The 27,251-nt window shown below is 37.8% G+C and overlaps 1 protein-coding gene and 1 pseudogene across 1 annotated transcript in view; one reads left to right on the forward strand and one right to left on the reverse strand.

The window, feature by feature from the left end:
- Positions 1-27,251, forward strand: part of ZSWIM5 (zinc finger SWIM-type containing 5) — a 281,277-nt gene that overhangs the window by 8,467 nt on the left and 245,559 nt on the right. The window lies entirely within an intron of this gene.
- On the reverse strand, positions 21,932-22,428 carry LOC131765571 (ubiquitin-conjugating enzyme E2 K pseudogene; annotated as a pseudogene).

The raw sequence follows: 27,251 nt of genomic DNA on the forward strand, positions 1-27,251 counted from the left end.
TGGTGGAGAGGAAAATGATCAGTCCTTCTGGGGCCTGGAAGTCAGCAGCAACATCAGAGTGGTTGATTAGCTTTCCCTCTCTGCTTCCACTCTTCTTTCTCTCTCCTGCAATGGTTGGTGATCACCCCATGGATAGAGATACATTGTCAGAGATGAGTAAGTCTGGGAACTGAGTTCCAAAATAAATTAAGATCTGGGAGAGATACCAGCCTTCTTTCCAGCTGGAGAGGCCCCAACACTGAATGGTTCTGTAGGGAGTCTGATCATCAACTTGCAATACCTCGCAGAGCCAGCCCATTTCCCACACTGAGCACCTACTGGAAACACTGCTTCTCCAAGCTGGGGGTTCTTGAGGAGAGAGGCAGAGGTGCCTGGAGCAGGTCTCTCCTACCTGGACACCACTTGGGCTTATTGACAGAGAGGCTGACAGTTATCTTCCAAACCGAACTGGCTGGGACAGGACAAGGGCTAGCCGTGATGGTGGCCAGGCTCACCTGCTCCCAGCCTGGGATGCCCCTGCTCTGGACCTCTTATTTCTCTTTATTGGTTTATTTTTCAATGCATCTTTAATTTGAAAAGAAATAAAATAAAGATATTTTTAAAAAAAGAAATAGGTAAGGTAACTCTGAAAGCATATGAACCATGTCTTAACCTTTTTCCAAACCCCAAGTTAATATGGTTCGGAATTGTGTTTGATATTAGAAATGGAATGCAGTCCATTCCAGATTACTTTTTTTTTTTTTTTTTTGGTGGTACGCGGGCCTCTCACTGTTGTGGCCTCTCCCGTTGCGGAGCGCAGGCTCCGGACGCGCAGGCTCAGCAGCCATGGCTCACGGGCCTAGCGGCTCCGCGGGATGTGGGATCTTCCCGGACTGGGGCACGAACCCGTGTCCCCTGTGTCGGCAGGCAGACTCTCAACCACTGTGCCACCAGGGAAGCCCCCAGATTACTTTTATGTGAATTTTCTACCTTGTGGTTTATTTATAGGCTTATTTCTTCCCTCAGATAGGCAGCATGCTTCTTGGCCACTTTTAGCCTGTCATGGAGCTGGTATGCCAAGGAAATCACACTCATTTTAACATTAGCTTTAGCATTATATTATCATATGCTAAATTACTCTGATACTTTTCATAATCACATGTAGCCAACTGATTACTTTTTGGTTCTCAGTATTGAGAAAAATTGTCCTCCCTCTTAGAATGTATAATGTGATATGCCGTAAATTGGTACTCAGTACATGCTTATTGAATGAATGAGTAAACTGTTGTATAATTTAAAAAATATTTATGTAGCATGGAAATCTCTTTTCCTTGATTTATATGTAACTGGAGCCTAGGAGATATATATATCTCCTAGATATATAAATAAAATAAAGATGTAATTTCTGCATGTTTTTGATTTTTAAAACATTATATAGATTAAAAAAAACCATTGAAGGTTATTATTAACTAGTTCTTGATCCATGCATTGAACATTTAGCCATTTGTTTTGTGTAAAGCTCAGTAAATAATTGTTTACTTATTTTGGGTGGAAATCATTCCAAAATACTTTGTTTTTCCCTACCTTAGAATACAAACCCCCAAGTTGGGCACTAAAGCCTATGCTTCTAGAACTGCATTATGTTGCCATCTGTATGTAGGTGGGAAGTTGTAAACTGAGTGGGTACTTGACCCTGAGAAATTCTCTGAAACCTGCTTTTGAAAAGCGTTTTTGGTCATTTGCTTCTTTCTCATTATAATGGAGTGATGAATGTGGTAAGCAAGGCAGTATAACATAGTTACCTTCTTTAAAAATACATTGTTGAATCAAAAGATGAAGTACCCTCTCCCTAGTGGTTTTCTTACCTTAAGAACAGTTGTTTTTATATTTATTTAGTCCTTAGGGAAATGCAAATTAAAACCTAAGGAAATACTGTACACACACTAGAATGTGTAAAATAAAAGACTGACACTACCAAGTACTGACAAGGATGTGGAGCAACTAGAACTCTCTTACATTGCTGATGGGAATGCAAAATGATACAGCCACTTTGGAAAACAGTTTCTTTTTTAAAAAAAATTTATTTATTTTATTATTTGGCTGCATTGGGTCTTTGTTGCTGTGCGCGGGCTTTTCTCTGGTTGCATCGAGCAGGGGCTACTCTTTGTTGCGGTGTGGAGGCTTCTCATTGCGGTGGCTTCTCTTGTTGGGGATCACCGGCTCTAGGTGCGTGGGCTTCAGTAGTTGTGGCTCACTGGCTTTGGAGTGCAGGCTCAGTAGTTATGGCACAAGGGCTTAGTTGCTCTGTAGCATGTGGTATCTTCCCGGAGCAGGGATCAAACCCGTGTCCCCTGCATTGGCAGGTGGATTCTTAACCACTGCACCACCAGGGAATTCCCAATAAACAGTTTCTTATAAAGTTAATCATACACTTAATCATAAGATTCAGCAACCTATTCCTAGGTATTTACTTTAAAGAAATGAAAACATATGTTCATATAAAGATTTGTACTTGAATATTCAGAACAGCTTTATTCAGAATAGCCCTAAACTGGAAACAACCCATATGTCTATGAAATGGGTGAATAGATAAAGAAATTGTTGTATATATATGTAGTGGAATACTATTCAGCAATAAAAAAGAACAAACTGATGGCCTAAAACATGGATGATTCATAAAAACATTATGCTAAATAAAAGAAGCGAGACCAAAAAGAGAACATACAATTCCATATACATGAAATTTTAGAAAGCCTTAAGCTAATAGTGACAGAAAGTAAATCAGTGGTTGCTAGGGGAGAGGGAAGTGGGGCATGAGGAAACTTTTTTGGGTAATGGAAATGTTCTATGTTGTGATCATGGTAGTGGTTACATGGCTGTATTCATTTGTCAAAACTTAATTGTATACTTAAAATTGGTATATTTTATTGAATGTAAATTATGCCTCACAAATTGATTTTAAAGGAAAGAGTGGTGGGTTCCAATCTTGGTTTCACATTAAAATTACCTGGGGAGATTTTTAAAAAAATAGTGCTAAGGACTCACCCCGAATTAATTAAATAAGAATCTGTTGAGAATGAGGACTGAACTAAAGAATTTTTAAAAAGTTCCTAGGTTGTTTTATGTGCAGCCAGGGTTTGAAAACACACCTTTATTAGTGTTGTCAGTGTTTTTAAACTTATCGTAGGCAGTCAGAACATTATGTAATATTTATTACACAAATGCTATGGACTATGTCAACTTTCTTTTCTCCTTCAGTCTATTTTCTTTTATCTATCTTTAGGTTTATTAATGGATCTCAAGGAAAATTATTCTCTTACTACTTAAAATGTGTGTCTGTGTTTTGGAAAGGTCTTATGCAAAAGTGTATAAATTCGTACCATCAAAAGACACTTGTATAAATGTAATGCCAACATATAATTTTATTCATGTTTGTTCATTCCTCCATTCATTTATAAAACTTATATTTAACATTTTTAAATACTCTGTATTTAAGGATCATACAGTTTAGTATAGGATACATGTTAAAATAGCACTTAACACAGTGTTCTGTAATAATAGAGGTAGTTACTGTGGAGGCAAAGGGTAGAAAGTGACTAGAGAAATGAGGACAGCTGGATAAATTGCTCTATTTTAATATTCTAATTATAAGAAATTTAAAAATTATGTCTAATATTGAAATATTAGATTGAAAACACTATTTATTGCTTATAAGTTAGATTGACCCTTCATGAAATTCTTTCTATATTGGCATTTCTCTGCCCTATAATACTCTAGCCCATAGTTGATTCAAAGGGGTAACATTGGCAGGCAGGAAGATGATAAAAATACTGCCAGATATTCTTTTTTTTTTCAGAATAAATTTTATAGATTTCTGTCTTTAGAATAGCTTTGTTATATCTTCATAGGGTCCTTTTTTTCTTTTTTAAAAAAATTGTTGATTTTTTAAGGTACAAATATATGATAGAGCTAATCAGTAAAACAGATTTTGGTCCATCCATCCATTCATTACCTTGCATTCTGTAAGCAACAGGAGAATGTATTATGCCTTTGAAAGCCTTTGGAGATAATTACATTTTTTCCTATTAATTCATGGTTTTATTGAATGGAAGCCTGCCACATTAATACATTCAGGAAGTCAGCCTGTTTCTATTTTGCTTACATCTATCAACACCTGGTAAACGGACATGACTGTCAAGCATCACCAACATACATTGATGTTAGTGGTATAAAATCCTTCCCCACGTTATGGTTCTTGTGAAAAAATACTTTTGCTAATCTTTTTCCTCAATATTATATTATTATTTTTATTTTTAATTAAAGTATAGATGATTTAGAATTTTATATTGTTTCAGGTGTACAACACAGTGATTCAGTTTTTTATAGATTATACTCTCAATATTATTGTACTCTTTGCTGTCATGTATATTTGCATTTATCTACTATATATTATATTATCACATATTATATATTATATAATATGACATATGATATATATGATTATATTATATATTATCACATATGTGCAGGGACTATGCAGCAGGTAGCCTCAGAATTCTGGCTCCTCACTATGTCTCACTTTCCTCAACTATAAATGGACCAGAATGATGGTCCATTTGTTTTATAGTCAAAAAGAATTGTTTTGAGTATAAATTAATTAACATGTTAACTGTTTAGAACAGGGCCTAGCACTTATCAGGTATTACGTAAATATTCATTCACTATTATTCTTTTATCAAAATTGTTGAGAGTATTCCATATTTGTTACCTTTCCTTCTTTAACCTTCTCGCCACCTCTGAAGCCTTTTCAATCTGACTTCTGCTTTTGCTCACTATATTAAAATTGATCTCTTAAAGGTCACCAATGACCTCATGATTGCCAGACACAGTATCCTTTTTCCAGTCCTCATCCTTCATGACCTCTGTATAGCATTTTCTGTAGTCTTCTGAACCTTCCTGTTGAAATGTTTCTTCCTAGATTTTTGTTTTACTTCACCATTCTGGTTTTCCTTCTACCTTCCTTCTTTATTCTCTTACCCCACAAAAGTAGGATTACCTTCTTGCCCCAAGTTTTCTAATTAAGCAATCTTACTTATTTCTACAGCTTCAATAACTATTTTAAGAACATAAGTTAGTATCATATAATTTAATGGTTTCAAATTTGTTTCAAGCAACTCTACTTATTTTCAAATGAAATCTTACATGATATTCCAGTTTTTGCAGCAGAAAAATTTGAGATGTTTTGGGAATTGGGATGGGGCCCAAAACTCAGGCAGCTTGGCCAGCTTCTTCCCTTTGATCCCTGAAGCACTTCCAAATAATCTTAATCTTGGGATTTGTAGTCGGGAGATCTGCCCTGAGATTTCTCAGGGCAGATTTAGGATTTTTGTGAGATTCTAAAGAAACTAATATACGTGAAAGTACTTTATAAATGTCACTGTGCAAATACTATGACTGTTAAGTGTACATCGTGTTTCTGCCTCTTGAATTCAAGATCAGCATGTATATTTGCCTGCTAGATATTTCTAAATGGGTAACCTAATAGCCACTCAACATGAATATGTCTGATAAGGGATTAATGTTCAGAATATGTAAAGAACTCCTACAACAACAACAAAAAGCAAACAACCTGATTAAAAATGGTCAAAGGACTTGAATAAACACTTCTACAAAGAAGATATGCAAATGGCCAATAAGCACATGAAAAGATGCTCAACATTACTCACTAATCATTAGGAAAGTGCAAAAAACCACAATGGGACATCACTTCATATCCATTAGGATGACTGTTATACAGAAAAAAACCCCAGAAAATAACAAGTGTTGGTAAGGATATGGAGAAATCGGAACCCTTGTGTATCTATCACTAATGGGAATATAAAATGGTGCAGCTTCTGTGGAAGATGTTATGGTAGTTCCTCAAAAAACTAAACATAAAATTACTGGATTCAGCAATTCCGCTTCTGGGTCTGTGGCCAAAAGAGTTGAAAGCAGGAACTCGAACAGATATTTGTACACCCACATTATAGCAGCAGTAGTCACAATTGCCAAAAGGCGCAAGCAACCCAAGTGTCCAATGACAGATGAATAGATAGACAAAATTGACTATATACATACAATTTACTATTATTCAGCCTTACCATGATACATGGTACAACATGGATGAACCTTGAGGACATTATGCTAAGTGAAGTAAGCCAGACACAAAAGGTCAAAAATTATATGATTCCACTTATATGAGCTACCTAAAATAGGCAAATTCATATGAGACAGAAAGTATAATAGAGGTTACCAGAGGCTGGTGGAAGAGAGGAATGGAAAGTTATTATTTAAGGGGTACACAGAGTTTTATTATGGGATAATGGAAAAGTTCTAGGGACTTTCCTGGTGGTGCAGTGGTTAAGAATCCGCCTGCCAATGCAGGGGACACAAATTTGATCCTTGATCCGAGAAGATCCCACATGCTGTGGAGCAACTAAGCCCATGTGCCAAAACTACTGAGCCTGCGTTCTAGAGCCTGCGAGCCACAACTACTGAGCCCGTGTGCCACAACTACTGAAGCCTGTGCACCTAGAGCCCATGGTTTGCAACAAGAGAAGACACCGCAATGAGAAGTCCACACACCGCAACAAAGAGTAACCCCTGCTCGCCGCAACTAGAGAAGGCCTGCATGCAGCAACGAAGACCCAACACAGCCAAAAATAAATAAAATAAAATAAATAAATTTATAAAAAAAAAAAGAAAAAGTTCTAGAGATGGATAATGGTGATGGTTGCACAGCAGTGTGAATGTACTTAATGCCACTGAACTGTACACTTAAAATGGGTAAAGAGTACATCTTGTTTATATTTTACCACAAGAAAAAAGTTTTTAAAAAGGCTACATGTCATATGATTCAGTTTATATGAAATGTCCAGAATAGGCGAATCCTAAAGACAGAAAGTAGATTCGTGGTTTTCAGGATCTGGCGGTAGGGAAAGTAATTGCTAATGGGTATGGGGTTTCCTTTTTGGGTGATTAAATGTTCTAATATTAGATAATGGTGATGATTGCACAAGTCTGTGAATATACTAAATACCACTGAATCGTACACTTTAAAAGAGTGAGTTTTGTGATATATGAATTACATCACAATAAAACTGTTATTAAAAAAGCAAATATTCCAAATAGGAAAAAAAAACTTCAAAGGCATTCTTTTTCTTAGGAAATGAGGTCTAAATTCCTAAGCCTTATTATTAGAGACAGGGTTCAAATTTCAGTTCTGCTACTTTCTAGCTGTGTAACCTTGGATGACAAGTTACTTAACCCTTCTGTGCCTCAGTTTCTTTATCTCTAAAATGGAGACACAATACCATCTCAATGTTTATATCATAGTTAAATGAGATAATGTATTCAAAGTCAACTTGGAATTTCTTACACATTGTAGAGTAGTACTAGGAATATTAATTCTCTTTGTTTTAACCTTCCCTGCCTCTTAACAGTCTATACATCTGTTCTTAAAAGTGCCTTTTTCTTATCTACTTAGTTGAAATTAAACCTTCCATTTTAGTCCTATGCATTATTCAGCAATTGTTTATTAAGTACATATTATGTGTTAGGGTCTTGTCTAGACGCTTGGAGATATGGCAGTGAATAAAACAGAGTTCCCGCTTTCATGGAGCATACATTTTAGTTAGGGGACAGACAGCACTTTCTACTTTCAGCTTGTGTTATAATTATTTATTATTAGGTATGATTTTCTCTTCCAGTCTGTAAGCACTTCTAGGGCAAGGACTGTATCCTACAATATATTCAGCATTCAGCACAATACCTAGTAGAATTCATAATGGATTTTTAAGAGGTCTTTGTGGAAATGAATTGAAACCATTATCTTTTTAATTTCTATGATTTTCATAAAAGTGATTCTCAACACTGCTGCTTTATATTTTACTCACATCACTTGAGGAACTTTGGTAAAATACATTCTGGGGCTCCACCCTTGTAAATTCTAGTTGACTAAAATTGGAATGGGGCTCAGAAATCTCTTCCTTTGACAAGCTCTCCAGGTTTAAATGTTTGGGATCCAGTATTCTATTGTACTTAGCACAGTGATTTACATGGAATGTGCTTAGTAGATGTTGATTGAATTGCTCTATTGATTGATTTATACACTAGCTTTTTCCAAAACAGATTTGGAACTTGTGGGTCAAATTGAAAAAAATGGATAGAGTGGTTATAGGAAAGAGTTATATGAAAAAGTCATTAATCTTAGCAGCACTGCATTTGCTATTAGGAAAATCACTAATATCTATCCTTTGTCCTTTTTATTTATTTATTTGAGTAATTAAAAAATAAATTTATTTATTTTTGTCTGTGTTGGGTCTTCGTTGCTGTGCATGGGCTTTCTCTAGTTGCGGCGAGCAGGGGCTGCTCTTTGTTGCGGTGCGCAGGCTTCTCATTGCAGTGGCTTCTCTTGTTGCAGAGCACGGGCTCTAGGTGTGTGGGCTTCAGTAGTTGTGGCGTGTGGGCTCAGTAGTTGTGGCACACGGGATTAGTTGCTCTGTGGCATGTGGGATCTTCCTGGACCAAGACTTGAACCCATGTTCCCTGCTTTAGTAGGCAGATTCTTAACCACTGCACCACCAGGGAAGTCCCTATCCTTTGTTCTTTTTAAATGCTCGTTATTAACATAGTGTGTCCAAAATGATTCTCCACATTTTTTGTTTTTTTTTTGTGGGGGGGTATGTGGGCCTCTCACTGTTGTGGCCTCTCCCGTTGCGGAGCACAGGCTCCGGACGCACAGGCTCAGCGGTCATGGCTCACGGGCCCAGCCGCTCCGCGGCATGTGGGATCTTCCCAGACCGGGGCACGAACCCGTGTCCCCTGCATCGGCAGGCGGATTCTCAACCACTGCGCCACCAGGGAAGCCCGATTCTCCACATTTTAATAGGTAGTACGTTTTTGAAAAAGCACTGGAAAAGTTTGAAAGGATTTACATCATACTGATAAATAATCTCTGTGAAGAGAAAGGGGAATAGGGGTGACCAAGAAGAAATTTAATCTGTATTTTAATTATTTTATAGTGAGAACCTATTTACATATTCCTTATATAATAATGTAATTAAAATAAGTTAAAGACAATATGATTTATTCAGCTGCATTTTGGTCAGCATCTTTGTCTTTTTTTTTTTTTTTTTTTTTTTTTTTTGCGGTATGCGGGCCTCTCACCGCTGTGGCCTCTCCCGTCGCGGAGCACAGGCTCCGGACGCGCAGGCCCAGCGGCCATGGCTCACGGGCCCAGCCGCTCCGCGGCACGCGGGATCCTCCCGGACCAGGGCACGAACCCGTGACCCCTGCATCGGCAGGCGGACTTCCAACCACTGCGCCACCAGGGAAGCCCAGCATCTTTGTCTTTTAAGTCAACATGTGTTGGACAGATGTCATTTTACCTTTATAAACGTGATTTTGTTAAGGAGTTCTTAACCTGGCACCTGTAAATGGCTTTCAGGGATCCAGGAACTCCTGAAATTATTTTCAGATTTTACAAATGCATATGGACATTTCTCAGAGAAGACAGTATATAACTTTCATTTGATACTCAAAGGGATCCATAACTCAAATAAGTTCAGGAACCACTAATTTATGCAGAAGAATCTGCTTTATTTGATAAAAATCCTCCAGTAACTTCCTCTATTGCCTTTGAGCCTTGATGTGTATAATATGGGTGGATGTGATTCATTAACCATTTTTATTCTACCCATTTCAGGTTATGAATAGGATAGTTACTTTATTTTCTTATAGGTTAACACAGATCTACTATTTGCTATTTCTACTGAATATTTCAATGTTGTCATCTTTTATATATTTATTCTGTTTTGCTACTTATCTAAATGCTGCTAAGTTCCTTTTTTTTTTGTTTTAACTGAATGATGGCTTGACATTATTGTGCCATAGACAGCTAAGTTTTAATGATTTGCACTAGCTGAAATAATATCCTATGAGGTTACGAATAGAGTATATGAATAGAGTAGATCATAGCTACCTCTTTATCGAATTTTCCTATGGAATCAGATTTTTTAGGTTATGTTCCATGGGAAATAGACTCTGAGATGGAGATTTGCCTGCAGAAGGTTTATTGAGGAACAATACTTGTAATGGAGCGAGGGAAGCAAGATTAGGAGGGCAGAGAGATTGAACTGATGCAGTTGCAACAGAGACTTTAGTCAGTCCTTTTGGGAACTCTGGAGCTTGTATGACACTTCAGAGCTGTCTGGAATTAGATGTGGGCTGGTCTGAGGGCGTAACCTTGGGTGGGGTAGTTTCTTTCTGTGGAAGAGATGGAACCTACACAGTTCTCCTTCCCAGTTGCAGAAAGTGCTTTAAGCAGATGGCTTTCAATTGTCAGCTGGTTCAGGGTCTGCCTCAGCTACAGAGAGCCACGTCACCTGAGGTCACAGTCTTCTAGGGGCAGCTTGCAAACGGCTGAGCAAGGTGGCGGTATAAAGGTCTAGCTAGTTTTGACAGGCAGTACTTCCTCCAGGGAGTGTACCTGGTTGTCAGATCTGCATTACAGTTTGACGTCTTCCTTTTCTCAGTCCTGCTTCTGTTGCCTTTCCTTCACAGGTATTGATTTCTAATAAGCATCTTGCATCCCAAATTCCCTCTCAGTATGTGCTTTCAGAGAACGCAACCCATGATACTTTGGTTGAGGGCAGTTTGTGGAGGTGGATTGGCTGTGAGCTGCTGGCAGCCAATTCTCCTGGCAGTTAGAGGAATGAATGCCTTGGTCTTGACGGGAGTATCTGGTCACTGTATTCCTTGTGCCTCTTGGATTCATTTCATATGGTAATTTCACCCCATGTGGGAACAAATTCTCCAACATTCTGTTTGGTCTCTTATAAAATGTGGGGGATTTACAAGACTGAGATTAGCAGATGAATTACAACCTCTTCCACTACAGCTAGTCTCCAGATAACAATGGATATTCACTGTCTCCCTCCACTAATTTCCAGTCTAGATTCTTGGCTAGCATCTCTTCCTGTCTAAGTGGCTTACCAGATGGGGTGACTGTCATGACTGAGGAGTCTGAGCCTAGTTACCATGCCCTTTTTAGGTCTTGGCCACTATACTTGTTCACTTACTGTCAACATTGGGCAAAGGGGAGTATCAAGAGATGCTCCAGTGATAACCTTGATGCTAAATGTCATCTACTTCCTGATGTTACTTTTCTTTGTGTTGGTAAATCTGCTTAATTTCATAACCACCATATGTTGCTAACGTAGCACATTATATTTATGCGACATTAAAATCAGATCTATTATGTGGGTTTTAAAGATCAAATATAACCTTGTTGAATCTGCTTTATTAATGTTTCTTTGATACATTATGGGAATGCTCATTGCAGAGGTTTGTAGATTGTCACCTCTTGTGTTGTCCCTTACAAATATTATTAATATATCATCAGGATAATTAGCAACAAAAGAAGTTACTTATCCAAAACCTTATGTTTTTATTTGTAGTATTTTAGTATAGTTTTATTTAGAACTTTAGTTAGTAGTGAGTGGTTTTTTTTAGCACTTTCTCCCCATTACCTATTCACTTAGAGATTAGAACTGAAAAACTGAGAAGGAGTTGGATTTTAACTTACTGCAGTTAAATAGCCATGTGATAATTATGTCATTTAGCAAACCGTCAAGACAAGTTAGCATTGCTGGGAGGTTTTAGTAAGGAACCTTCCTTCTGCTCTGAAGCCAAGCCTGCTTGATGAGGCCTTGAAGGTGAGAGTGTTGGCAGTGTCTCTGAAGAGACTTAGTATTTTGGAACTGGGGGACTCTCTTAGCAGACTTCCTTCCTTCCTAACCTACCTTCCTTCCTTCCTTCCTTCCTTCCTTCCTTCCTTCCTTCCTTCCTTCCTTCCTTCCTTCCTTCCTTCCTTCCTTCCTTCCTTCCTCCCTCCCTCCCTCCCTCCCTCCCTCCCTCCCTTCCTTTTTTTGCTTAACACTTTTGGTAAGATATAATTCACATACCATACAACTCACCATTTAAGGTGTATATTCACAGATATGGGTAGCCATCACCACAGTCAATTTTAGAACATTTTTATCATCTTAAAATAAACCCTCGGGGACTTCCCTGATGGTCCAGTGGTAAAGAATCTGCCTTACAATGCAGGGGACGCGGGTTTGATCCCTGGTCAGGGAACTAAGATCCCACATGCTGCAGGGCAACTAAGCCTGCAAGCCACAACTCCTGAGGTTGCGTGCCTCAACTAGAGAGCCTGCGTGCTGCAAACTACAGAGCCCATGCGCTCTGGAACCCGTGTGCCACAACTACAGACCCCATGCACCCTGGAGCCTGCACGCCACAACTAGAGAAGAAAACCTGCACGCCACAGCTAGAGAGAGGCCTGTGCACCACAACGAAGAGCCTGCACACTTCAAGGGAAGATCCTGCATGCCTCAACGAAGATCCCCCATGCCGCAACTAAGACGCAACGCAGCCAAAAGTAAATAAAATAAATAAATAAATAATAAATCTTAAAAAATAAAAAAAGAAACCCTATACCCTTTAATAGCACTACCCAATCCTATCATCCCCTCTAACCCTAAGCAACCACTAATTTCTGTCTCTATGCCTATTCTGGACATTTCAAATAAATGGAATCATATAACATGTAATCTTTTGTGACTGGCTTCTTTCACTTGGCATAATTTTTCAAGGTTCATCTGTGTTGTTGCATACATTAGTACTCCATTCCTTGTTATAGCTGAATAATACTCCATTGTATGTATATACTACATTCTGTTTATCCATTCCTTAGTTGTTGGTCTTCTGTGTAGTTTCCCTTTTGGTTAAGAATAATGCTGCGATGAACATTCATGTACAAACTTTTGTGTGGACATATGTTTTCATTTCTTTTGGGAATAGAATTGTTGGGTCATATGATAACTCTATGTTTAACTTTTTGAGGAACTTCCAAACTGTTTTCCAAAGTGGCTACACCATTTTATAATCCCCCCAGCAATGTATAAGGATTTCAATTTCTCTGCATGCTTGCCAACAATTGTTATTATCTATCTTTTTTATTATTGCCATCCTAGTGGGAGTGAAGACGTATTTCATTATGGTTGATTTTGATTTGCAATTCTCTGATGACTAATGATATTGAGCATATTTTCATGTGCTTATTAGTCATTTGTATATCTTCTTTGGAGAAATGACTATTCATATCCTTTGCCCATTTTTAAGTTGGGTTGTCTTTTTATTGCTGAGTTGTAAGTGTTCTTTATTTATTCTAGATATTAGTCTCATCACGTTTATGATTTGCAAACATTTTCTTACACTTTGTAAGAAGGACTGTCTTTTCACTTTATCGGTCATATCCTTTGAAGCACAATAGTTTTTAGTTTTGATGAAGTACAGCTTATTTTTTTCTTTGTTGCTTGTTTTCTTGATAACATTTCTAAGAAAACATTGCCTAGAACAACAACAGGAAGATTTACTCCTATGTTTTCTTCTATGAGTTTTATAGTTTTAGCTCGTCTACTTCTATGTTCCATTTTCAGTTGATTTTTGTATATGGTATCAGAAATGTCTTCAACTTCATTCTTTTGCATGTACTATCCAGTTGTCCCAGCATAATTTGTTTAAATTACTATTCTTTCCCCAGTGAATGGTCTTGGCACTCTTGTTGAAAGTTAATTGAAAATTAATTAAATTTATTTCTGGACTCTCAGTTCTGTTCGATCTATCTATATGTGTGTCCTTATGTCAATATCACACTATTTTGATTTGTATTGCTCTGTAGTAAGTTTTGAAATTGGAAAGTATGAAATTGGAAAGTGTGAGTTTTGAACTTTGTTATTTTGTTTCTTTCTTTTCCCAGCTTTACTGAGATAATTGACATATAACATTATACAAGTTTAAGGTATACGATGTGATGATTTGATACACGTATATATTGTGAAGTGTTTACCACAATAAGGTTAGTTAACACATTCTTCACCTCACATAATTACTGTTTTGTTGTTTTTATGTTGAGAATGTTAAAGCCCTTTCTCACAGCAACTTTCTTTTTTTTAAACATCTTTATTGGAGTATAATTGCTTTACAATGGTGTGTTAGTTTCTGCTTTATAACAAAGTGAATCAGCCATACATATACATATATCCCCATATCCCCTCCCTCTTGCATCTCCCTCCCACCCTCCCTATCCCATCCCTCTAGGTGGTCACAAAGCACTGAGCTGATCTCCCTGTGCTATGTGGCTGCTTCGCACTAGCTATCTATTTTACATTTGGTAGTGTATATATGTCCATGCCACTCTCTCACTTTGTCCCACCTTACCCTTCCCCCTCCCCGTGACCTCAAGTCCATTCTCTATGTCTGTGTAGAGAATGTCCTGCCCCTAGGTTCCTCATGACCTTTTTTTTAAGATTCCATATGTATGTGTTAGCATACAGTATTTGTTTTTCTCTTTCTGACTTACTTCACTCTGTATGACAGACTCTAGGTCCATCCACCTCACTACAAATAACTCAATTTCGTTTCTTTTTATGGCTGAGTAATATTCCATTGTATATATGTGCCACATCTTCTTTATCCATTCATCTGTTGATGGACAATTAGGTTGCTTCCATGTCCTGGCTATTGTAAATAGAGTTTCAATGAACATTGTGGTATGTGCAACTTTCAAGTATATAGTACAGTATTTTTAACTATAGTCATCATGCTGCACATTAGATTCCTGGAACTTACTCACCTTATAACTGAAAGTTTGATTAACATATCCCCTTTTCCTCCACCACTCAGCCCTTGGCAACCACCATTCTATTCTGTTTCTATGAGTTTGATATTTTTAGATTCCACATATAAATGAGATCATACAGCATTTGTCTTTTTCTGTCTGACTTATTTCACTTAGCATAATGCCCTCAAGGTCCATCCATGTTGTCACAAATGGCAGGATTTCCTTCTTTTTTATGACTGAATAATATACACACACAGACACATACACGCACACACACACATACACGCACCCCACATTTTCTTTATCTGTTTATCGCTTGATGGACGCTTAGGTTGTTTTCATGTCTTGGCTATTATAAATAATGCTACAGTAAACATGGGAGTGCTGATATCTCTTTGAGATAGTGATTTCACTCCTTTAAATATGTACCCAGAAGTGGGATTGCTAGATCATATGGTAGTTCAGATTTTAATTTTTTGAGGAACTTTCATATTGTTTTCCCATAGTGGCTATACCAGTTTACATTCCTGCCAACAATGCACCATGGTTCCCTTTTCTCCACATCCTGGACAGCATTTGTTATCTCTTTTTTTTTTGGCGGTACGCGGGACTCTCACTGTTGTGGCCTCTCCCGTTGCGGAGCACAGGCTCCGGACGCGCAGGCCTAGCGGCCATGGTTCACGGGCTTAGTTGCTCCGCGGCATGTGGGATCTTCCCGGACCAGGGCACGAACCCGTGTCTCCTGCATCGGCAGGCGGATTCTCAACCACTGCGCCACCAGGGAAGCCCTATCTCTTTTTTTGATAATAGCCATTCTAACAGGTGGGAGGTGATATCTCATTGTGGTTTTGATTTGCATTTCCCTGATGACATTGAACACCTTTTCATGTACTTGTTGGCCATTTGTATGTCTTTAGAAAAATGTTTATTTGAGTCCTCCACCCATTTTTTAATCAAATTGTTTGTATTTTTGCTATTGAGTTGTATTAGTTCCTTACACATTTTGGATATTAACCCCTTATCCAATGTATGGTTTGCAAATATTTTCTCCCATTCCATAGTTTGCCTTTTCATTTTGTTGATTATTTCTGTAGCTGTACAGAAGGTTTTTAGTTTGGTGTAGTCCCATTTGTTTATTTTTGCTTGTGCTTTTGGTGTCATATCCAAAAAATCATTGCCAAGACTCAGGTCAAGGAGCCTTTCCCCTATATTTTCTTCTTGGAGTTTTACAGTTTTAGGTCTTAAGTTTAATTCTTTTTTTTTTTAATTAAAAAAAATTTATTTATTTATTTATTTTTGTCTGTGATGAGTCTTCATTGCTGTGTGTGGGCTTTCTCTAGTTGCAGCAAGCAGGGGCTACTCTTCGTTGTGGTCCACTGGCTTCTCATTGCGGTGGCTCCTCTTGTTGCAGAGCACGGGCTCTAGGCACGCAGGCGTCAGTAGTTGTGGCACGTGGGCTCAGTAGTTGTGGCTCCCAGGCCCTAGAGCACAGGCTTAGTAGTTGTGGCACACAGGTTTAGTTGCATTGCGGCATGTGAGATCTTCCTGAACCAGGGCTCAAACCCGTGTCCCCTGCATTGTCAGGCAGGTTCTTAAGTTTAATTCTTTTTGAGTTAATTTTTGTGAGTGGTATAAGACAGGGGTTCAATTTTTCTTTTGCATGTGGATATCCAGTTTTCCCAACACCATTTATTGAAGAAACTATCAGTAAATATAAACTATTTTTCCCATTGAGTTTTCTTGGCTCCCTTGTCAGATATCAATATTAGTTGACCATATATGCATGGGTTTTTGATTTTCTGGGCTTTTGATTTCCATTGGTCTGTAGGTCTGTTTTTATGCCAGTACCATATTGTTTTGATTTACTATTCTTCGTTTTCAAGATTGTTTTGGCTATTATGGTTCCCTTGAGTTTCTGTATGAATTTTAGGATCAGCTTGTTAATTTTTGCAAAAAAGCTAGCTGGGATTTTGATAGGGATTGCATTGAATTTGTAGGTTAATTTGTACAAATCAGTATTGCCATTTGTATTAGTTTTCTATTGCTGCTGTAACAAGCACCACGAACTTGGTGGCTTAAAACAATATATATTTAATATCTTACAGTTCTGGTAGTCAGAAATATGAAATGGGTCTTTCTGGGCAAAACTCAAGTTGTTGGCAGAGTTTTGTTCCATCTGGAGGTTCTAGGAGAAAATCCCTTTCCATGCCTTTTTCCAGCTTCTAGAAGCCACATCTACATTTTGTGTCTCATGGCTCCTTCCTCCATTTTCATAGCCTATCACTCCAACCTTTGCTTCCATTGTCACATTTTCTCTCTCTGACTTTAAGCCCTTTGCTTCCTCTTTTTTTCTAATTAATTAATTAATTAATTTTTGGTTGCATTGGGTCTTTGTTGCTGCACATGGGCTTTGTCTAGTTGCGGTGAGTGGGGATACTCTTCATTGCAGTGTGCATGCTTCTCATTGTGGTGGCTTCTCTTGTTGCAGAGCACAGGCTCCAGGGCCCATGGGCTTCAGTAGTTGCAGCCAGTGGGCTCAGTAGTTGTGGCTCACGGGCTCTAGGGTGTGCGGGCTTCAGTAGTTATGGCACATGGGCTCAGTAGTTGCGGCTTACGGGCTCTAGAGAGCAGGCTCAGTAGTTGTGATGCACGGGCTTAGTTGCTCCATGGCATGTGGGATCTTGCTGGACCAGGGCTCAAACCTGTGTCCCCTGCATTAACAGGCGGATTCTTAACCACTGCGCCACCAGGTCCCCTTGCCTCCCTCTTATAAAGGGCCCTGTGATTACACTGGGCTCATTCAGATAATCCAGGGAATCTCTATATTGAAAGAACCTTGATTTAGTTACATCTGCAAAGTCTCTTTTGTGAAGTTCAGAGAATCAGGATGTGGACTTTTTTTGGGGGTGGCATTATTTTGTCTATCATACCATTTTAACAATATCTTGGGGGTATTTTCCTATTTATTACATCCTCTTTAATTTCTTTCAACAATATTTTGTAGTTTTCTAAGTACAAATTCTCTACTTGCTTGGTTGACTACTCCTAAGTATTCATTTATATAGTATCATAAATGGAATTGTTTTCTGAATTTCATTTCCAGACAGTTCATTTCTACTGTATTTAAATACAATTGATTTTCATATATTGATCTTGTACCTCTAACTTTGTTGAACTCATTTATTAGTTCTGTCAATAGAGATAATTTTTCTTCTTCCTTTCCAATCTGGAACCTGTGGTCCTTATTTTTGCAAGTCACAAAACTCAGTGTTGTTTGTGCCATAGAATGTATTGGACTAAGGGAGATTCCCTGCTTTTCATTGAAGTTGGAAAGGCTTTTTAATGTGCTGTTAAATTATGTTATTAGAGAATGCAATCCTAGGGAAGCAAGAGTGAAAGTAAAGGGAGTGAGACAGGAAATGAGGGAGAAGTAATATAAAGGTGTGTATAGAGCTGGTTACCATTTGGTATCAAGTGGCAACTGATTGCTCAATCTCCCTGAATTGCCTTATAGAAAAGAGATGGAGAATATCCTCTGGCTCCCATTTCTCATTTAACAAGTTCAGAACTGGGAAATGTTTTGCTATTAAAGGTATATTTTGCATATCTTTCTCTAACTTCAACCATTATTGATTTTACAGTTTGGGTTGTAGGGATTGTAGGATTATAGGAATTTCGCTATTGCTGTTGCTGTTCTGCATAGCCTCCAGACTTAAATACCTTATTAAATTCCCTGGGTATGTGATGTGGTTTTTTTCAATTACAAGATGAGAAAAAGGGATTGGCCATAGTTCATAGCCTTGTTATAATCTATGACAACTCTTAATGGCTGGAAGCATAAAATAAAGTAAGAACAAAGATTAAGTACATTTAAGAAAAACATTTTTTTCTTTTTCGGTATCATATTCTTTTTTCTTTCCTATTATTTTTCTGTACTATTTATTTTCTATTTTCAAGATAGGTTTTGGGAGCATAAGGAGTAGTAGTATAGCAAAATAGCTAATTGTAAGATATAATAAAATACTTGCTCTTTCTTTTTCCTCTTATCTCTAGTCTCTGAACCCTTAACCTTTTCTCTCTTCTGCCTTACTTTCCTGAAAAATTCAGTCCAAACCTTTGTGAAGCAAGAGACAGGGAAAGAGGGAATGTAGTAGCACCAAGTGGCAGCAGCCTAAAAGGGAGTGTTAGAGCCCAGCAACTTAGATGGCCCATAGATTATTTGGGAATCTAAAAACGTCAGACACAGAACCGGAGAGTAGAATGGTGGTTGCCAGGGGCTAGGGAGTGAGGGAGCAGGGAGATGTTGGTCAAGGGGTACAAACTTTCAGTTGTAAGATGAATAAGTTTTAAAGATCTAATATATAGCATAATGATTATAGTTAATAATACTGTATTGTATACTGGAATTTGCTAAGACACTAGATCTTAAGTGTCCTTACCATACATACACATACACACACAGGCACAAATTGTACTATGTGAAGTGATGGATATGTTAATTAACTTGATTGTAGTAAGCATTTCATAATGTATATATATATTAAATCATCACATTGTATAACTTAAAAAAATCATGTTGTACAACCTAAATATATACAATTTTTATTTGTCAATCATACTTCAATGAAGTTGGAAAAAAATTAGAAAATATTCCCCCCTCCAAAAAATTATTTGGATTGTACTTGTACCTATTTTGCAAGTTTGAGATTGTTTCAAAATAAAAGGAATAAATAATGATATTTAATCTCATATGAACTTTATTTAATAATGAGTGCTTCCATATTACCTATTTACTTTGAGCTGTTTAAGAGAATATTTTTTGTTTCTTAGCTTAACATTTCAAATCTCCAAAGTTATTTGAATAAGAGTAATTTTTAATATTTTAGTTTTTTTTTTTAAGACCACAGAAAAAAGCAATTGCCTTTATTTCTATGTTTGGGAAATAAATCTACCTGTAGAAAAATAGGAAAAAAAACAAAAACAAACAAACAGAACAACAGAAGGTGACAGTAGGAAATGTACCAGAAAAAGAAAGAGATTATCACATTAAATGTAAATGAGGTAAATTTTTGAAATGAAAAATTGTACTTTTCAATTTCCTGGGCATTGGGGATGTTAAATTGTAGTTAGATGCATAAACCCTAAGGGGCTAATATGCATAAAAGTCATAGGCAAGGTATAGCTTCCTCCAAGAGCAAAGTATATAATGCTTGACCCTTAGTAACTTCTCAGTTCTTTCTCTCTCATTTGTCAAACCACAGGATAATTAAATATACCCTGATAATATAGGCAAATAGTAAACTGGGTAGAGGTGTTTGATATTTAAAATAATACAAATATTACTAATATTACCAAGCTACCTGCCACTAAAAAAAAAAATAATTCTAATCAACAATGGAACAGAACTGTCCATATTTTCATACAATTCCACCCTTCAAAAATATAAAGAAAAGTACATGGTTTTAGCTATTTAATATAAATAAGAAAAATCTTGTTTCCTTTGGCATCTTTAGAAAGTAACTGAACTACAACAAAAGGAGGTGATTGTATAAAGAAATTTATACTTAAGCAAACATATAGGGGAGAAAACCAGCAACTTGTGTTTAGTATGCAATAAAATCATCTACAAGAGTTCATTCTTCATTAGGAAAGCCTTACAAGTTTTTGGAAGAACCGCCATGTCTTAACATTACAATATATTTAATAATGGTTCTTTTATTGCTTCTAAGATTATTGAGAAGCCAAATGAAATTATGCTGAATTTATGGTTCAAAACTATTTTCCGGACACTTCACCATTATAGTTTAGGAAAAGTAACGCTTGAAGAAAGCAAACCTTTTATAATATGACTTTCAATATACAACCTTACTTTAATTCATTCTGATTCCATTACATTTTTATTTTTGCATTGGCCCTGAATATTTAATAAGAACTGTTTCTATGTGTAGAACAGCCTACACAAATCCATTTCACCCTTCATAAAATGGACACATTAGTGTTTGAGCTTGCAAAACTAATAATTTTCAAACTTTTGAACTTAGAATCAAATGTTTAGAAAGTCTGACTATGTACAAGAGAAGGTAAAGTTTTCAATTCTCATATTACCAGAAACATCATAAAGAAAGCTAGATTTATAACACACTTCTATTCCTATGTGCATTTGAAGTATGTAGAGTAAAATACCAACACAGCTTTCATGTGTCAATAGGGGGAAATGCAAGCAAGAGTGACTTTTAAAGGATCCAATAAAGCAGTCTCTTATAAAGCCAAACTTAGGCTTAAACTGCAAACAGTTGATTTCATCCTTGCAAGTTGTCAAAGAAAAATTTCATCAGTTTAAAAATAGAAAGATGTTAAATTCACTGAAAAATTAAGCTGGGTTCTTTCATTAAATCTGGGAATACTGCAACATCAAGTATTTACTGTATTTGCAAGAGAAACAAAATTGGCAGCTCCAGTTTTACATTATTACGTATATACGAAAGTTTTAAGAGTGAAGAACTGTGACAGAACATTCCAAATGGATGACCTAAAAATGGAGCAAGGGATACTGTCCCTCAGCACATTTCCCCACAAATTTAGAGAAATTTACTATTAGAATATTAGCTGTGTGTGGTAAGAGGGGAAAAACAGATATGGTGTCCCAGTCTGTTGACAAAGACAAAAAGGCTCTGAATAGATCACCATCTTCAATTCTGAATAATCTCATATTTAAGAATTCTCAAATGCTTAAAATGGTGGTCTTTTCAGCTACGCATCCTAAGAAATCAAGTACAAGCATGCAAGTAAATTTACAGCCACAGAGGATCCATGTTAAAAACAGTTAAGGTAGCTGTGATGCAACACCAATAATTTGAATGGCCCTGACACACTCAAAATATTATCTTAATTATTCAATGAAATCCTGAAGCAAACTCTTGCTAGTCTTGGTACACTGCTAAACACTAAAGTAACATGTTTTTTCCGTAGTTTTAGCTTAGCTCAAAGAATTTTTACACTATTAAGTAAGAAAAAAATTAAAGTATTTCCCCTTTTTAAATTTACAGACGTTTAATTAGCTTAATTTACAGAGCAGGGATTTTTTTTCATTCTCCAGTGGTGCCTAGATAAACATCATTAGGCAAGAATGCCAGTTTAAAAGAAATCTACGCAGAATCCTAAAAATAACAGATGTTGATGCTCTTCAAGAAGGGGCAAACTTGACTATATCAGCAGCTCTATGTCTCAGTTACTACTCAGAAGTAATTCTGTTGCAGTCTCTACATCTCATGATTCTGAAGACAAGGCCACTATTACCGCATTCCTATCAAAGCCCATAGCACATAGGTTTTCTTTTTTTTTTGGTGTATTCTGGATTCGAAACTGGTGCTCCAGCATACACATGTGCCCGAAGTCGAGGTGTCTATTTGAACATTTTGGAATTTTGTTTGCACTGATTTGCTACTACTGCATCTTGTGGATCATCTGGTTCTGCAGCTGCCAGTAGTGCTTGCAATGACAGTAATACCATGCGGAGAGTCATTGCTGCTGCCCATTGATCTTTCAGAATATCCAAACAAATAGCCCCTGTGATGGAACTAATATTAGGATGCCATATTTTAGTGATAAACTGGATCTTAGGGGGATTAAATGGATATATTTCTGGTATTTTAATCTCTAGTTGATATCTTCCTCCTTCATATGGTGTGTTTGGAGGGCCTGCTATTTCTCCACTTAATTCTGTGAAATTCTCATCTACAAGATCTACTTTAATTTGATTTTTGCTTGTAAAGATCCTGATTTGATTAAAAGGATGTTAATATCAACAGCTATCTGTGGTTGATGAGGGACTGTTGCCTAATTTGTCATCTTTGTACATTTCTTCTCAATTCTTGTAGAAGAGCAAGGGGATAGGATTAGGATTGCCTCTGTTCCTGACAATATTAATAGACTGTAAGCTCTTATCCCCATAATCATACCCTTGATTTTGTCGTCACCTAAACCTGCACCTTCTCCGAACTCCACTTCAAGTTTCTCAGATTCCCAACCTCCATGGATTAAATAAATTCACTTTGGTACTCCAAACCCAGTTATTAGCTGGCTTCATCAAAACCAATATTTTAGTTTTATTTCATGTTCATTTTAAAGGTTAAATTATCAATAGTATAAACATGTATAACTCATCATTTATTTTATTTTATTTATCTTAAAAAATATTCATTTATTTGGTTGTGCTGGGTCTTAGTTGCTGCTCACCACCTCCCTTGGTGGCAGCATGTGGGTTCCTTAGTTGCGGCAGGTGGTCTCCTTAGTTGCGGCTCACAGGCTCCTTAGTTGTGGCATGCATGTAGGATCTAGTTCCCTGACCAGGGATCGAACCCGGGCCCCTTCCTTTGGGAGCACAGAGTCTTAACCACTGTGCCCCCAGGGAAGTCCCTCATCATTTATTTTAAATGATACTTGGTTATTATTCAAATGACAAGCTAAAGTTTTGAGTTTTAAAAAAATTATGTCTGGGCTTCCCTGGTGGCGCAGTGGTTGAGAGTCCGCCTGCCGATGCAGGGGACACGGGTTCGTGCCCTGGTCCGGGAGGATCCCACATGCCGCGGAGCACCTAAGCCCGTGAGCCATGGCCGCTGGGCCTGCGCGTCCGGAGCCTGTGCTCCGCAACGGGAGAGGCCACAACAGTGAGAGGCCCGCATACCACAAAAAAAAAAAAAAAAAAAAAAAAAAAAAATTATGTCTTTCTTGGTTGTATAAACTTATAGTCTTATGATTTTTAAAGCTTTGTAAATATTGTTATTTAGTATACCAATAATATATCACTTATTTTGCATAACAGTGGCAACAATAATAGTAATAGCTAATACATATATAGTGAACATTTACTATGCTAGCATTGTGCTAAGTGTTTAACATGTTTTAACTTATTTCATTCTTACAATAGTCTTTTTGAGGTGTGTATTTTATTATTCTGATTTTACGGATGAAGACATGATTCCCGCATAAGAATTTGTCCAAGGTCATACAACTAGTTAAGTGGCAGTGCTGAGGTTAGAACCAAGGCAGTCTGGTACCTGTGTCCAAAATCTTAATCATTATGCTATATTCAATTATACATAGTGAAAAATAAAATGAATAACTTAAGTCCAAAATAGTGATTGAGAAGGGCAAAACAAATCAGTTAAGTGAAAACATTATATTCTGAAATTATTTTTCCTTTCCTGTCCATAAATAAGAAAATTCAGACATAGATTTTATATATAGACTATGACAAATCTTTATTGCTTTTAATAACACCCATTCTTGCCTTATACATTATATCACATCTTTTTTTTTTTTTTTTTTTTTAAAGAAGATGTTGGGTGTAGGAGTTTATTAATTTATTTTATTTATTTTTGCTGTGTTGGGTCTTCGTTTCTGTGCGAGGCCTTTCTCTAGTTTGGCAAGCGGGGGCCACTCTTCATCGCGGTGCGCGGGCCTCTTACTATCGCGGCCTCTCCTGTTGCGGAGCACAGGCTCCAGACGCAAAGGCTCAGTAATTGTGGCTCACGGGCCCAGCCGCTCCGCGGCATGCGGGATCCTCCCAGACCGGGGCTCGAACCCGTGTCCCCTGCATTAGCAGGCAGATTCTCAACCACTGTGCCATCAGGGAAACCCTATATCACATCTTTAATGCATAGACTTAAAAAAAAAACTAGCTGCTGCTGTACTAGAAAAATAAATCTTTTTTTTTTTTTTTTTTTCTGTACATGGGCCTCTCACTGTTGTGGCCTCTCGCGTTGCGGAGCACAGGCTCCGGACGCGCAGGCTCCGTGGCCATGACTCACGGGCCTAGCCGCTCCGCGGCATATGGGATCTTCCCAGACCGGGGCACGAACCCGTGTCCCCTGCATCGGCAGACGGACTCTCAACCACTGCGCCACCAGGGAAGCCCCAATAAATATATTGTTGAGTCTAGTATATTAAATTAATATATCATGGACGTATTATATATTCCTTTTTTGTTTTTAATTTATTTTTTCCATGTTGGGTCTTCGTTGCTGCGCAAGGGCCTTCTCTAGTTGCGGCGAGCAGGGGCTACCCTTCGCTGCGGTGTATGTGCTTCTCACTGCAGCAGCCTCTCCCATTGCGGATCATAGGCTCCAGGCACGCAGGCCTCAGTAGTTGTGGCACACAGGCCCAGCAGCTGTGGCTTGCGTGCTCTAGAGCGCAGGCTGAGTAGTTGTGGCACATAGGCTTCATTGCTTCTCATCATGTGGGATCTTCCGGGACCAGGGCTTGAACCCATGTCCCCTGTATTAGCAGGTGGATTCTTAATCACTGCCCCACCAGGGAAGTCCCTCATTTTTTAAAAAAAAAATTATTTATTTGGCTGCCCCGGGTCCTAATTGCGGCACACGGGAATTTTGTTGCCGTGTGTAGGATCTTTTTAGTTGCAACATGTGGGAGCTAGTTCCTTGCCAGGGATTGAACCCGTGTCCCCTGCATTGGGAACTCAGAGTCTTAGCCATTGGACCACCAGGGAAGTCCCCCTGTTATGTATTCTTACAAGATTAACTTTTTCTCCAGTAGTATAAAATGGTTGAAATTAGTGATAGTTATAATTTAAATGAAGGAAATAATTCACTTTGCAGTACAGATAGAAAAACAGGGCTTCCCTGGTGGCACAGTGATTAAGAATCCACCTGCCAATTCAGGGTACATGGGTTCGAGCCCTGGTCTGGGAAGATCCCACATGCTGCGGAGCAACTAAGCCCGTGCGCCACAGCTACTGAGCCTGCGCTCTAGGGCCCGTGAGCGGCATATGCTGAGCCCACGTGCTACAACTACTGAAGCCCACGTGCCTAGAACCCGTGCTTGGCAACAAGAGAAGCTACTGCAATGAGAAGCCCATGCACCGCAGCAAAGAGTAGACCCTGCTTGCTGCAACTAGAGAAAGTCTGTGCGCAGCAATGCAGACCCAATGCAGCCAAAGTAAATAAATAAATTTTTTTTAAAAAGAAAGAAAAACAGGTGACTTCATAAATGGGGAATATATTGTTGATTTTCTTCACCTTATTTTAAATTGTCTTTATGATTTACTAGTAGCAGTTTAGTTAGTTTCAGTTTTCATTACATTATGGAATTTGTTAGAAAGCAGTAGAAGGAAGAAAAGAGGCCGAACATTTAGAAGTGTTACTGATGAGTGGTTTATAAAACTCATTTTAAGAGTGATTTACGGGAATTCCCTGACGGTCCAGTGGTTAGGACTCTGCGCTTTCACTGCCAGGGCCTGGGTTCGATCCCTGGTTGGGGAACTAGGATCTTGCAAGCTTCATGGCCCAGCCAAAAAAAAGAGTGATTTATATGATGGTTGTAATCTAAATATGCAGTTCATTTGCTAACTGCTCCAAACCCTGTGATCTTGGAGGTTCTGGGAAGATCATAAGGACATGCTGTGGGAGAAAAAAGTGTGCGACAATCCTCATAGCTCCTTTTATGGAAGAATATTTTCTCCCAGAGTTCAGCTGCAGGATGTAATATATCTGAAGTGCTTGTTGAAGTATAAAGTTCTGTATTGATATTAGTTGTGACTTGTCTAAGGTCATGTGTGGTATATTTGTTACAGAACTGTAAGTTAGAAATTTTTTCAGTTGTCTGCAAAGTAAAATATATCTTTTATTTATTTATTTTTTTTGCGGTACGCGGGCCTCTCACTGTTGTGGCCTCTCCCATTGCAGAGCACAGGCTCCGGACGTGCAGGCTCAGTGGCCATGGCTCATGGGCCCAGCCGCTCCATGGCATGTGGGATCTTCCTAGACCGGGGCACGAACCCGTGTCCCCTGCATCGGCAGGCGGACTCTCAACCACTGCGCCACCAGGGAAGCCCTATCATTTTTTTTAAAGGACATATTCATTTTAGTTCATTCCACTAAGAATATATTTGTAGTACTAATTTGGCACTGGGTTCTTCAGTTATTATAATGTTGCTTTTAATGGACATATATGCTATTTATTACAACTGAGGTTGGCATTTTATCTCCTTTTTTGGGCAGATTAATTTTTTTGAGACGAAAGTACAACTGTTAATATTCACTCAACAAGTATGGTCAAAACAAAATATAGGGTAGCCCCCAAACAGAATCCTGTTTGTTCATTTTTATAACTCTTTGGGTTATATTTTGGATTCAGCATTGAATGGATCATCTTTCCTTTAATTTGAACATTACATCTGTGTACACATCTCTAAGCATTCTTATAATATGAAAAGTTGTCCCTCTGCATTTTTGGATATTATGAATTTGGGCAGATTTTAAAAAGAATTTTTAGGCTGAAAAATTCATATAATGAAATTTATGATTCTTTAAAGCAGCAGGTGAGTGAAAAAGGTAAACTCTTACTTGAACAGCCTCATTTAAATATCTTTTACCTTTTTTGTATTATAAAAACAACTATAATTCCTAATAATTTTATAAAAATTTTCTTAAAATAATTTGCTAAGCAGTTGGTTAAATTCCTTTGAAAGTATATTTGTTGAATTATTCATAATTAACAAAAACTGGTTACAGTGATATAATGTTCT

Source organism: Kogia breviceps, chromosome 1 (assembly GCF_026419965.1).
Source record: "Kogia breviceps isolate mKogBre1 chromosome 1, mKogBre1 haplotype 1, whole genome shotgun sequence".
Taxonomy (NCBI): domain Eukaryota; kingdom Metazoa; phylum Chordata; class Mammalia; order Artiodactyla; family Physeteridae; genus Kogia; species Kogia breviceps.